The sequence below is a fragment of the Artibeus jamaicensis genome, unplaced genomic scaffold (assembly GCF_021234435.1).
Source record: "Artibeus jamaicensis isolate MK-2021 breed Jamaican fruit bat unplaced genomic scaffold, CSHL_Jam_final contig_1028, whole genome shotgun sequence".
Taxonomy (NCBI): Eukaryota; Metazoa; Chordata; class Mammalia; order Chiroptera; family Phyllostomidae; genus Artibeus; species Artibeus jamaicensis.
In genome coordinates, this window is record NW_026521201.1 from 8,051,794 (window position 1) to 8,065,721 (window position 13,928).

Sequence of the window (13,928 nt, forward strand, 5' to 3'; positions counted from 1 at the left end):
CATCGTTGTCCAGGAAGAATGGAGTGAGAGGTATAGAGAAAACCAGGAGAGTGTGGGGTCATGGAAGCAAGAGAAGGCATGTTTGGAGGAGTGAGTGGAAATAGGGTCCCATGCTCCTGCTGATAGGAGAGGTCAGTAAGAGAAGGACTGAGGCATGGCCATCAGATTCAGAACATGTCAGTCACTGGTGGGCTCAGCCAGACTGTTGGTGGAGTGGTAAGTGAGCAAAAGTTAAGATACACTGCACTGAGTAGGTAGGAGTGAGATGATGGAGGTAAGTGGGTAAACTCAGGACACAGGGCTGGCAAAGAGGGGTGAGAGAGGGCAGTATATGGAGGAGAACTTTGTAGCATCAAGGAAGGTTTTCTGGTTTTGTCACTTGTTTGTTTTAAGTAGAAGAAGCAAGCTAGCTGAATTTAGAACAAAAAGGAAGATTGCAAGCCTTCCCTGTGAATAAAGGAGAGTGACCTTTTATATGATCAGTGTCATTCTGTAACCCTGTGTCTGACCTGATAGACATTTAGAATTGTCAAAGTGCTTAGCCTCATCTCATTGATTACTGCTTCTACAGATTATTCATTGCCTCTAATTGTCCACACTTTGGGCCTTCATTTTTTCTTTTCCTTGGCAGAGTTTTTAAAATAAGCCTCCTATCACCGGGTTTTTGGGGCCTCATTAGTTCCAAGTGTTGGTCTGTCTTGGCTCCTGCTCTGCTCCCTGGCTCATACATTCTCATCTCTTTAACCCCTCTGGCCCTGAGTCACTCCATTCCTTCCCTCTTCCAGTGGGTTAGAATGTACTTGTGTAGTTCCTGCCTCCCTTATTTCTCATTTATCAGAGTTTATAGAACACTGCTTAAGGTGCCCCCTATTCCCAGGGGGCACCTTATTCCCCCTATCCCTGAGGATGTTAAAGTAGCTGAATTTTCATTACAGCTTCTCTTAAAACTACTAGAAATCATACAATTCTAGAACCTTATTACTAGAGTAGAGGTTAAGAGATTATCTAACCCATTCCCTTATTCTAGGAGGTTCAGTTTCTAACTTTATAAATGGATTTCTTCTTTAGTATTTCTGTGTAAAAGATTATACCCCAGGCCTTATGATTAGGGTAACTATATAATTTATCATTCAAACAGGGATACTTACATGAGAACAAAAGGAGGCCCTCACCAAATAGGAGACTAGGCAACTGAGGCCAATGGTGACTGTCCTGAGCTAGCTGGGATATCTCACCACCTACATGTGATAAGTATGGTGTACAGAACCTGAGAAAATCTTTTTTGGCTAATATTTAACATCAGGAGATTGTCACTGAGCATTTACTATAGGACAGGCATTGTTCTAGATGCTGGAGCTAAAGATGAATAAGATATAATCCTTCACTTTATAAATTGTTGGGGAAGAGATACACAAACTCATTTTGGCATAATTCAGTTTGATAAGTTTTGAATTCAGTTTTGATGATGAATTGCTGTAAGAACTAAGTGTTTTGGGAACACAACAAAAGAAGTGACTGGGTTGGCTGGGCGGAAGAATCAGAAGAGGCAACATGGAAGCCAGCCTTTGTGAAGGGTCAGGACTTCTCTGGGAGCAGGGTTATAGAGAGAGGGGGCATGTAAAGATAGGGTGTGAACAGAGGACAGCGTGTAGCCAAGAGAGAGATAGGAGATAAAGTTGGGAGATAGATTAGGGTGCTTTGGAGACACTAATTCCATGCGTTTGTGGTCTTTTGCATGAGTACAGGGCTGTGGCATGCTGAAGGTTAGTAGACACATCTAGTGAAGGTGTGGAAAAGTCCAGGGTAGGCAATTACTGGGGGCGGGCAGGCCAGCTTGAAGACTCTTGACACAGCAGGAATGGGACGGTCCTGAACTAAGGCAGGGTCAAGGAGGAGAATTTGACAGTAGAATATGGGAAGGATTAGTGCCTGGCGTGAGAGTGAGAACCGCTGAGGTATCAAGATGTGAGGATTCTATTTTGAAGTCAAAGAAGATGAGGCTTCTGTTCGCTGAGATGTGGAATGATAAGGGGCGGGTCTGGCATTACTGAAGGCAGTTGTGAGCATGTGTTAGGTGCATCCACACAGAGATGCCCATTGCATCTCTGGCCCTGAGGCTGAGGGGATAGATTCTTGCTGCAAATGCTGATTCCTCAGGGAACTGATTGAAGATGTGGTGGTAGACGAGGTCAGGCAGGGAACAAGTGGCACTGAAAGGAGCTGGGAACCAAGAGGTTATCTTTGGGAAACGCCCAACCACAATGAAAGGGAACCATGAAAGGCTTTTTGAATGGAGCAGTTAGCAGCTGCTTCCTTCAAAAATGTGGCCACCAGAGAGCGTTACTCTATGTCCATCTGCCCTTCATTAGTTTGCTTAAACTCCCAGGGCAATCTAATAAGACCACTGTGACATTACTTGCTGTTAACCCTCTAGTATTAGTCCTCACAGCACAATATTGCCCCACACTTCAGACCCCCAGACAGACAATGCCCTTCAGCCTAACTCACCTTTGTAGTCACTCCTGGATTTAACAGCCTGCGAAAGTGCACTGCCTTGCACTGAAGCTAAGGCTGCAACTTCATCTTCCCCAGAAATGTAGCACATTGGGAGAGGCAAGGCCCCCAGACCAATAAAAGTCTGCCTGAAAAACATGAAGCCTGGGCTGAGGAGGCCTCTTCAAATGAGTAGTAGGGGGCCAGGCAGTGTTTGAGTGACTTCTAACTCTAGACCCAGATATGGGCTCCCCGCAGCTGGCCTGGGCTTCAACACCTGCTTCTCCAGGGAAAGCCATGGCACCCAGTGGTGGGGATAGGATATGAGCTCCCAACTGCTAGAATCATCATTTTCTAGCTCTGCCATCAACTAGCTGCATGACCTTAGAAAAATGATGGGTGAAAAGGGCTTTGGAGTCCGATAGCCCAAATCTCACCTCCACCCCTTGCTGGCTATATGGTTTGGGGCAAACCACTGAACAAACTTCTCTAAGCCTCTGTTTCTAGTATGTGAAAGATGATAGAAATACTTACTTTGCAGCATTGTTCTGGAGATTAAATGAAGTATATCAGATGTCCAAAACTGATGCTCAGTAGATGTTATATTTCCCTTGTTCTCTCAGGTTAAACTCCATGTTGGGTTCTGGTTTTCTTATCTGTAAGTTTATAAGATCTAAAATTTTGTCATCCCAACAACCCATCAGGATAGTGTCTGCATCTCTAAATGAGACTGAAAACGACACCTGGGAAAGAAAGAAGCTACACAATTTGCTCGAGGCACCAGGTGAGCCACAGGTGGGCCAAGGCCAAGGACAGCTTTGTGCAGTCCGGTTCTATCCTCTCTCTGCCCCTGATGTGGCTTCTCTCTGTTATGAACACAGGAACTATGTCCAAACTCCTGGTCTACCTGGTTACAGCCATGATAAATATAGGCTTCAGAATGTTAGAGGCTTAGAAAAAACATAATGTGACTAATAAAATTAAAATGTATCTGTTTCTTGAGACGTTATTGTCAAGGGAAGAAATAGAACAAACCCGAGGCCTTCTCCCACCAAGTAGACCTGTATACATTAAACTTCTTACTTACCTATAAAATAAACAGGCCCCCTGCTGCCTGGAGAAAATGGACATCTTCTCTCCTTGGTGGAGATGACATCATCTCACTTACTGTATATGTAAATGTGAAGTGGTTTTAATACTGTAAAACCATGAGTGGGGTTATGGAAGGCCTCTCCCCTGGGCCCACACAAATAAGTCTTCAGATAAGCAGGAGGGAAGGGGTGGGGCCGAGCAAGATGGGCTCCAGGAGGAGGATGGAAGCCTACCTTCAGAGAAGACACAGCAGGTAATGCCAACCCAGTCTGTAGCTGGTTAGAAGTCAGAGTGGTTCATTTTCCCATTGATAACTAGGCTAGCTATACCATGAGCTACATCTGCAAAACCAGTCTGAGGCTAGACTTTACTTCAATTAGAATCCAAATTCTTCACCGTCAACTTGTCTAATTCCGCATGTTTGTAGTTTGTATTTGTTGTCTTTTTTCTTAGTTTCCTAGTGAAATTTTTATATGAAACTTCCCAGCTTTATTTTAGCAGAATAAAGGCAAAGAGATTTTTTCCTATGACTCTTAAGATAGAGGGAATCAAGTGAGCCCCTAGTGGCCATAGGTAGTAGTTATAGGGAAAATGAGCCCCGTGTCCCCCAGACTCCCTGGAGAGGTGTTTCTGGAGACTGCAGATTTTCCATGCTGGAGCAGTTTTTTCCTTCCTGTCTGAGGTTTACCAGATATACCTTACAAGGCAGGAGCTCTGTGTGTATCACTGAGTCCTATGATTTGAGAAAAGGTAAGCAGTGAACAGGGATCTCCTTTGCATTTATATCAGCCCAGATCTGAGCAAAGTGAGCAGTTACTCATAGTCATAGCTGCCTTTTATTGAGAGCTTAGAATGTACTGACATGTATTTTGTTGTTTCATTGAAGCCAGGGTCAGATATTAGGATCCCCAGTTTTCAAATGGAGAAACTGATTTTAATTTGTCAGGATTGCATAGTGAGTAGATTATGGTCTGACTGAATGGAGCCTGAGTGCCAGCCCCATGGTCTGCTCTCCTGACAGTGAACTTTAGCAGTGAATAGCCCTGGCCAGTTGAAGAGGTTCAGCTGACACAGGGAGTGCATGTAAATGGTATGTTTGTACATCTTAGCCGCTGAGTCTAACATAGGAAGCATTGTAGGGTGCTGAGCCAGTTTTGTATGTTTTAGTGACCTGCATCCACTCCCCAAGGCTTCTGAGAGAGGGAACAACAGAAAGAGGTGAAGAGATGGGTCCCTTTGGGAAATGTGGGAATATTTGCATCTTGATTATTCCTGAGAGTATCAGTAGCAGAGCTGTTTCTACTCCCTTTCTAAGCCTGAGGACAAAAAGGTCTGTCTAGACAGAGATTTTGGGGTTCTTTTCTTTGTGCCTGGGTGGCCAGCAGAAAGACAGTCCTGCCTGAGCAGAGTGCTGGGCAGGCTGATGGGGCCTGCAGCCTGAGGAATGTGCTAAGCTTTGACTCAGCTGAGCAGAGGCTTGCTGCCCAGGCCTGTGGTCCTCCAAGACACCGGCTGAGGATCCTGAAACCTAGAGCCCCTGTGAACAGGGTGAATTGTTGTCACTGGGACTTTTCCTGTCACCACCTATTAAATTTTCTGGGGACCCAGCTGCCCCAGCCTGTGGCCACACTGCAGCCTCCTCCTGGCTAAGAGCTCTGGCATGCTGCGAGGCCTCTCCAACTATTTAATATTTCATTAGTGGTTTTCCAAAGGCATAGGTCCAAGCTTGGCTGGGGCACGCCATTCGGAAGTACATGAACACTTAATAAAACCAAACTGTTGAAGGATCCCAAACCCAGGAATCTGGTCCCTTGGAAGTCCAGGCTGGAGGTCTGGGGAGGGCTGCTGCATTGTCTCAGCTCTTTCCTCTCCTGGATACTTCTGCTGTACATCTGTCTCTCTCGAGTTAGCCTGTGGTTAGGAGCTCTTAACTATTTGGGGTTCAGGAACCACTTTTTATATCTGATGAAAACTTTGTACTTTCTCCCCAGAAAAATGTACCCATGCACATTAAATACCTCATTTTACTTAGAATCACAAGGTGTTTACAAAGCTACCTTCTAAAAACAGGTCCCCATTGAGAACCCCTGTGCTAAACAGCAGCTCCCAGGGTTAGACAAGGAGACTGGGGTGTTATCTCACAGAGAAGAGTAAACAGGGTTTTATTTCTGAAATTCCAGGCCTTGAATTGCAGAATGGGTCATAAACCACAAGAATCACCTCAGACTTCACAGGCAAGAATGGGAGCTCAGTTGAGTGACAGGCCCCTCTAGGGAAAGTCAATCCAGGGTCATTGTTCAGAATCCCCAGGTTCTTTAGAGGTCTGGAAGCAAGTCAGGTACAGCATCGTGGGACAAGGAATGGTTTTCAGCTGTTGCTAATGGCTGATACTGAGGGAAACACAAGCTGTGCAGGGAACACAGCTGCACTCAGATGCTGATTGCTGTTGACTCTGTGGTCCCAGTGAGACAGGAATCTATGGCCCTGTAAATGGTACCAAGTTTGTATTTGCAGAGGGATTAAACTGCACAAAGTAGGAGCTCGATAAACTAAACAGGGCTAATGGTAGAGATGGTAGGAGTAGTAAACACACCACATTACAGGTGAGTGGTGTTGGTGTCTACAGAGGGTTTCCTGCTGGTTTCTCAAGCCAGGAGCCTTTTGAGAAATCTTATCTATTCTCTCCCACCACTCACCCAGAGCTTTTGATTTATGGGGAGGTGAGGACAGTGGGGAGAAAGCATAGTTAGGTCTTTGGGCAGGTAGCTATGGCAGATTGCATGATTTGTCCCCCAAGTGAGCTGCAACAGGTGCCCTTGAGGGACAGGAGGAGCTCTGAAGTATGAGCACCCCAAGGGCTGGCCCAAGGGTCCTCCTGCCCAGTCCCTGAGACTATAATTCCTGAATCTCTGCTATCTGCCCAAGGACATGCTCAAGGTTGGGGCAAACTCAGGCAGGCTGGAGAGGCAGTTAGGAGGAAGAGGCTGTTTGGCCTTTTCCAAAGGGTGGGGAAGGGCTTCTCCCTTCTGTGCTCTAAAAAATAATGCATTCTTTTAACATGACATTTGCATCTTCTAGTTTCATTACCCTTGGGCAAATCCCAGTAATGGAGCCTACTAAGTGCCCTGAGGGCTCGCTCCTCCCCCCCAAAATCCCCAACATGTCAAATCTGCTGGACAAGAAAACTGTGTCAAGCTTCACTTTGTGAAGTTTGTATTAGAAAAGCAATAGGTATTTTCTTACCTGTACATACAAAGTTATCACACTGAATAAGCTTTTCCAAACTACGTGCTATATTTGGATAGATGCCTCTGGAAGACTGTGTCCCTCCCCTTTAAGCATCCTGAGATGCTTGGCTGCAAACAAGGGCCTAGGAGGAGGGACGTGGCCAAGACTTGGGCATGAGTGTGGGTACCTGACTGTGTGTAGTTGTGGGGAGCACACAGAGCCTTTTGTTTCTGTCCCACATTGTCTCCTGTGCCCAGCTGAGCAGAATTGGCCACAGTTGGCTTACTGCTGTCTACAAGAGGGATGTCACCCCTTGCCAGCCTCCCCTGACCATTAGACACTCACAAATATTTTGCCAAGGTGTCCAACTCCTATTGATGTTTTGTAAACAGATGGTCTTGACCTTTGTAAAGGGAAGGACAGTGAGGTTGGATGACTCTAAACTAGGGGGAAGAGCTCTGGTTTGTTGGTCAGGGGGCCACTTGGGTTCTGAGAGCTACATCTCCTTATGTGAGAGTTGGACAGCTTGGGTCCTCCACACCTTCCACCGTTGTCATTCTTGGTTGAGATTTTGTCTGTGGAAACAGTAAAATGTGCCATTCCAGATCTGAAGAGAGTTGCCTGGGCCGTTCATAAGCTGCAGAAGGAAGCAGGGATGTGCTAGGTCCAGATAAAAGGGCAAATAGGCTCTAGAGCCATACTGAGTGAATCCTGGACCAGATGGCTGACAGAGTCACCAGGGCAGAAAACTGAGGAGACTGGAGGTAAGCCCATGCTCTCACTAAAGTCGTGAGAACAGACAGGGTTCTTAAAGCTGTGGTGGGGAGGCTGGAACAGCAATTCTGGGGGCAGGCCAGGAAAGAAACTCCCTGAGAGGCCGACAGCATCAATAACTGTGTGCCAACCATACTTAGACTGACTCATAGGGTCTTACTTCTAAAATACGAACTTGATAGTGCAGTGTCCCTTAAAGAAGACTTCAGTGACTCCCATGGCCCAAGGACCTGTCTTTCTTCCTGAGCACAATATTCAAGGCACTCAGAGTGCTGGCCTGCTCACCCCACTGCCCCCCATACACAGCATGTGCCTTGCAGCCAGTCAAAACCACTGCCCTTTCTCAAACCTCCCCCATGCTCTCGGCACACACCATTTGCTCTGCTTATAATGCCCTTACCTCTTGCTTCCTACCCATGAAGGGTAGGAGGGTAGATGTCACCTTTGTAGTGTAAGCCTTCCCTGGTCCCCCTGGCCTTCCTGGCCCTGCGTGGGTAGTACTGTTCTTGTTAACTCACAGATCAGTTCTCTTCTGCATGTGTCCTGGCTCCACTAGGCAGAGAGTCCCCAAGCAGGGTCCACATTGATCTACTCTTATTCACGAGCACTGTGCCTGACTTGCTGGAAGTGCTGGGGAAACACAGACTTACCAGCTGACTCTAGCTTACTTTGCCTCACCCCGTGGTCTTGTACTCTGGGATGACATTCATGTCTCACTTCTGTCTCCAAATCACTACTCTTCTGAAACCAAATAGGCATTTCCTCATGGGGATTCATAGGAGCCTTCATTGTCTAAGTGAATAGGCAGAACGTGCAGCCTGACCCTCTGCCATTGTATTAGTGGCATGGCTTGTCAAGGTGGGCCCAGCACCCCACATTTTAAAGGCTGAGCAGTGTGCAAGGGTCGGGGATGCAGTAAGTAAAGGATCTACTGAACCAGAAGGAGTCTTAGGGCTACTGCCTTGGGCCAAAGGGGAAAAAGGCCTCTAAATCATTGGTTCCTGCCCCTGGCCATTCTGTCATTCTTGCCCATCATCACAGTAGACTCTCCTCTAACCTGATAAACAGTTAACTGGTGGCAATGTCTAATCTCTGACTCTCTCCAATTTCCCTGCTGACATACATACTCAGGAAGAGTGAGAGGATAGCTGGTTGGAGCCAGCCCCCAAGGAGGACCTCAGCCGTCCCCTAGCAACCTGCTTGAAGAGCACCAGGGGTGGACTGTTTCTGTCTCACTGCAGCTTCTCTCCCTGAAGTTTAAAGGATTGGGATTGAACCAGTTAACTGGGGAGAACTTTCACAGCAGACTGTGCAGACAGGGGTGGCAGAGGGAAGGTTTCGTTTTGTTTTACAGGGAGCTTAAGAGAGGAGTGACTTGGCTCCACAACCTGTCAAAGAATAGAACATGCAAATAAGGGAAATAGGCAACTGGCTGCTGGAGTGAAAATGTTTTGGGGGAATGTGAGAACAGAGGTGTATTTATCCAGTTTTGTCTCACTAAGCAGGATTGTTATTAGTAATGTTGACTACATTATCCCAGCACCCAGAGGGAGGTAAGTTATATCACTGCTGAAGCTGATTAGATTGCAGATTATTTAGGGAATTGGCAGTGGGTCTGAAGATATGCCTGGAACAGCAGGGTGGTGGGCAGCAGGGCCTGCAGCTGTGCAGGGTGGGAGGTGCCCTTGGCCAGGGAGGGCAAGTGGCCTTGAAGCCCCACAACTTCCCCAGGAAGGGCAAGGCCTGCACTTGGCTCAGAGGCTGCTGTGGGAAAACTGGAGTTCCTTAGCCTAGAGCCCAAGGAGGGTTCACAGCACATATCTAACAGTCTATTTGACCTTGAACAAGTTACTTAACCTTCATGACCTGTAAGGATCTTCTTACTGAGGAGGGCATGGAGGGTCCAAGGAATTGTTGAGAAGACAAGGGAGATGAATGTGGAGAGCTTGTGGTCTGGCAGCAAGCCATAGGCCTTCAGACTCCTTAGTGAGAGATAACTGGGAAGCCACCTGCTGGGGTGTTCTCAGGGACCTGTCACCCTAGTGCCCAGTGGTCCTTCCTGATCCAGGGCCAGAACAGACAGAGTCCTTGTCATTAGACAACTCATTCCTTTCTGTCTTTAAAGCATGGGGGCCTCCTAGAGCCTTGCATTTAGCCTCAAATCTGTTAGGGGCCAACATCTCACGGTTGGTAACTCAGAAGCAGAGAGACATGTCCTGGGGGAGGTAGGAGGTTGCCCCAGACCCAGCCTGCTCCACAGCCTCTTCTAAGACCATGCCACTCTGAGCTTCCCTGGCTCCTCTTGTCACCAGAGCTCAGTTACTCAGGCATCTCATTTCAGCCAGAATATGTTGGAGAGATCAGGTGGCCAAACATTGCCTGGGTTTAGGGGGAGCCAGTGGTTTTTAGGATCCCAGATTCATCAGTAATGACTCTGAGATGGCATCTTCACACCCTAAGCCACAGAATCCAGAAAAATGGAACTTTTTCTATAATATGACCCATGCCTCCTCCCCATGTGGGTTTATTCTGCTTATTAAAGAGCTGCTCACAAAGACCTCAGATTGTTAGGAACTCGGAATAAGCTTGCTTTTCAGATTCGGAGCCCTGGCTTTCCTGTCTCTTGGCTTTTTGGAAATGTTAGTGCAAAGTGTCTGTCTTTCAGCCCCAGGGGTTTGATCCCCCTTGCAAGGGATTCAGGAGATTTAGACAATGGGTCTCACAGCAGCAGTGGCCCATTTCTTAAAATTTCCTTTTCTAAAGTGAAAGCAAAGGGTCTGGGTCCCTGAAACTGCATTACTAAGCATGTGTTAAGGGCCTGGTACTCCACATTATCTCATTTATTCTTCATTTCGATGCTGTGATGTGGATAATGTTAAACTCATTTTACAGAAGTGAGAACTGATGCTTGATGAAGTTCAATAACTTGCCCATACAACTCCTCACTGCTAGATTCTCAGCCTCATTTAGCTCTAGCCTTACCCCAAAGGCTAAACCAGAATGAGGACTAGTTCACTGAGAAGCAGGCTTCAGGTGGCTTCTAGAAACAGGTGTAATGTGGTCCATACTCTCTCCTATCTCTCCTATAGGTTGTCATCAGTGGTAAAAGTATGCTATTTGGAGTCAGAGGGACCTGGGTTTGAGGGTCTGCTCCATCATCCACTTGCTGTGACCTTGGCCTCACTGAGGCTTGGGGTCTTCATCTGTAATATGTTAAATCTAATATGGTTCCTCTGAATATTGAACAGAATAATGCAAATAGAGTGCTTAGCATGGTGTCTTCTCTGCCCACCCAGATTAGTTTAGGGTCCCCACCACATACCCACAGAGCTCTCTGCTCTCATATAATGCAGTATTTCCTCTTACCTATTTGCCTCCTCCTCGAGTTACCAAAGACCAAGTTTCCCTTCTGGCCTACTCACTGTTGAGTCCCCAGCCTGACACCTGGTCAAACATCAGTAAATATTTAGTGTCTAATTATTAGCTAAAACTATTATTGCTATTGTTTCTTCTGCTCTGAAACCCTACTTTGCACTTGAGCCTGAGGGCATGTGTTGTCCCCTTCTGCCCCGCCTCTGCCCACCATGCCCAGGCACCTCCCACTCTTAGCCTTTTCTCCCAAGTTTCCCACCTAGAAAAGTGAGAACTCTCTGCACACCTCTTCTTATCTAAGTCTCTCCCAGTAACTTCCCTATGGCCTTCAGAGTAACTGGGGTGCTCTTGGTGACATCTCAGGGCATGGTACAGGACAGAATTATTCTCTTACTACTTACTGCCTGCATCTTTTTGTCTCTTCAGCCCTTTTGGGTCTGTTGGACCACCTTGTGGGGTGTGGAGGTGGGAACATGTTCTCCTGCCTCCACCAGCAGGCCCAGTGCCAGGCTGAGTGTGAGGAGGCTCTCAGGAGCACTGAGTCTGATGGGTGGAAAATATGGGTGCTCACAGCTCAATTTTAAGGTGTGTTACGTGCATGTGGGGGATCACCTTTCGGTTTGTTTCCTGCCTACTAGACACTTCATGATCAAGGTTAAAAGAGTGGTTAAATTATTTTGAAGAAAGGGCTCAGATTTGCCTTTTTATTTTTCGTGCTTCATCAATATCTAACCATGCATCCCAAAATACATATTTGGCACTTGGCTACATATGATTCCTCTGTTGGGCACAGAGTCAAATAAGATTAACAGGCACGTTGATTAGTTTCAAATTTAAAAATTCAAAACAGACACACCAATGAGGACTTAAGTTGCTTTTAAAGATGAGTGAAATAAAATTTATTATACTGATAAGATACACTTGTAAAACAGACACATTTTCATTTCTGTGATCTCATCTGATCATCATAACCAGCCTACAGGGCTGATAAGCAGGACAGGTCTGCATGGGGTGTACGTTACAGAGCCAGCAGACAGGGGAGCAACCAGAATTTCTGCCCCCAATTACTGATGCATCAGTGAGGAAGGACAGAGTCTAGAGCCAGACTGCCCGGTGTAAACCCTGGCTCCCCAACTTTTTAGTTTTGTTTCCTTGACAGTTATTTATGCCTTAGGTTTCCCATCTTTCAAATGGGTAGAATGGTACTACTTCTAGGATCATTATGAGGATTAATTAATATCCACAAAGCAAGTATTAACTTATGTGCCTGACATATAATAAACACTGAATATTTATTCAATAAAAACACATATCTTGATGTGTATAAGGGGTTCTTTATAATCTGTTGTCTCCTCTAGTGTACCTCTGAACATATCCATATTAAAAAGGAAGGGAACAAAGTGTCCTTAGTTTTTAAAGGAGGCCCCAGATGTGGGTGAGCCTCCTGAGGATGAGAGCCTGTGATTTGAAATCCCTGCCTAAAACATCACGGATGTCCTCTGTGCATGAGTATTTCTTGTCTCTGTCTCTGGGCAGAGAGCAGGAACACAGCTGAATTACACTATCTCGACAATAAGATGTCTGTATGAGTTGTACGTGCTGGAACATCCTGCTTGAAAATCTTGATTTCCAGCTTGGTTTTATTATGGCTTACCCAAAGCTAGATAATTATCCAAGCAGTACCTGACCTTTCTGACTATTTATATTATTGGCTGGCAGCACTTCAGGCTTTTAATGTTAAGCCTTTCCTCTTGTTCCTGGCACTTTGAGGATGATAATGAAGTGAGGGGAGAGTGTTGTGTGCAACATGGCTGGGTAGGCACCTCTGCCAGAGAGCTTGGTTTGAAGGGGCAATGCCATGTGCTTCTAGGTGTCAGAGCCACGGTCCATGTGGAGCTCTGGAAAACAGGAGCCAGCCAGCTGGAAGAGGAAGGTAGGAGGTGCCATTGTAGGCAGTGGGATGTAGAAAACAACAAGCTTGCTTTCCTGGGCCTTACTCTGCCACTTACTACTATGGGCCTTAAGCAAGGCACTTCACCTCTCTGAGTCTCAGGGCTTCTGTCTGGGAAATGGGAATATTAATACTGGCTCTGACTACTTCATGTGCAAAATTTATAAATCTTAAGCGTTACACTGATGTTGTTGTACACCAGAGGTAATGGGTAGTGTGCTAGCAATGACTTTCCATCCCCAACCAGCCTTGTGGGATCGGTGTCTGGGAGCCTCTGTGGCTTGGTCTCAGGGGTCACAAGAAGGTTCTGTGGCACTACCATCACCAGAGCATTGTTGCCTTTGAGGATTTATTCTTTGGGGCATTATTTAAGCCATTGTCAATTACTAGAATACCTTATGAGTAATAAATTAGATTTTTGTGCCACCCATTTGACCCCCTGGTAGGAGTAAGGTTGTGGCTGAAAGAATTTTTGTTTTTATAGCAAGGGCTGCTACTTCTGGAATCTGATGTTAAAATTTCTAGACATTTGCAGAGCAGCATTCTCACATCAGAGTAGCATGTGGTCATCTACTGTAGCATTTCATCCCCAGCGCCTCTTTTGCCCCATGTTTCAATAATGCTAGTCCAGGTGTGTTTGACTAGTGCCCTGTCACAGTCAAAACTATTCATTTTACTTGTGCTGACACTTCTCTTCTTGCCCTAACTGTTCATTTCTTCAATTTATACTTTTATTAGCATATGTGACCAAACATATTTAGGTTGGACTTGTCCTTTTGTCCTCCTCGGAACTGGTAGTTTTTAAAATATTTCTTGGGTGAAAAACCCTGGTATGGAAGTAAAAGCAATGGGTTTAAATTAGGATATTTGGGTTCTAGTCCTCATATTGCCATTAACCAGCTTATCATTTCATTTCCCAAGCTTCAGATTTCTTATCATTAAAATGAGGGAAGGAAAATTCAGTCATCCTTATGAGCTCTTCCTGTTTGAACCAGCTTTATGTTTGAGCTACATACGT

The 13,928-nt window shown here is 46.0% G+C and overlaps 1 protein-coding gene across 17 annotated transcripts in view; it reads left to right on the top strand.

Annotated features, from left to right (window-relative positions):
* Positions 1 to 13,928, top strand: part of CACNA1C (calcium voltage-gated channel subunit alpha1 C) — a 657,076-nt gene that overhangs the window by 336,387 nt on the left and 306,761 nt on the right. The window lies entirely within an intron of this gene.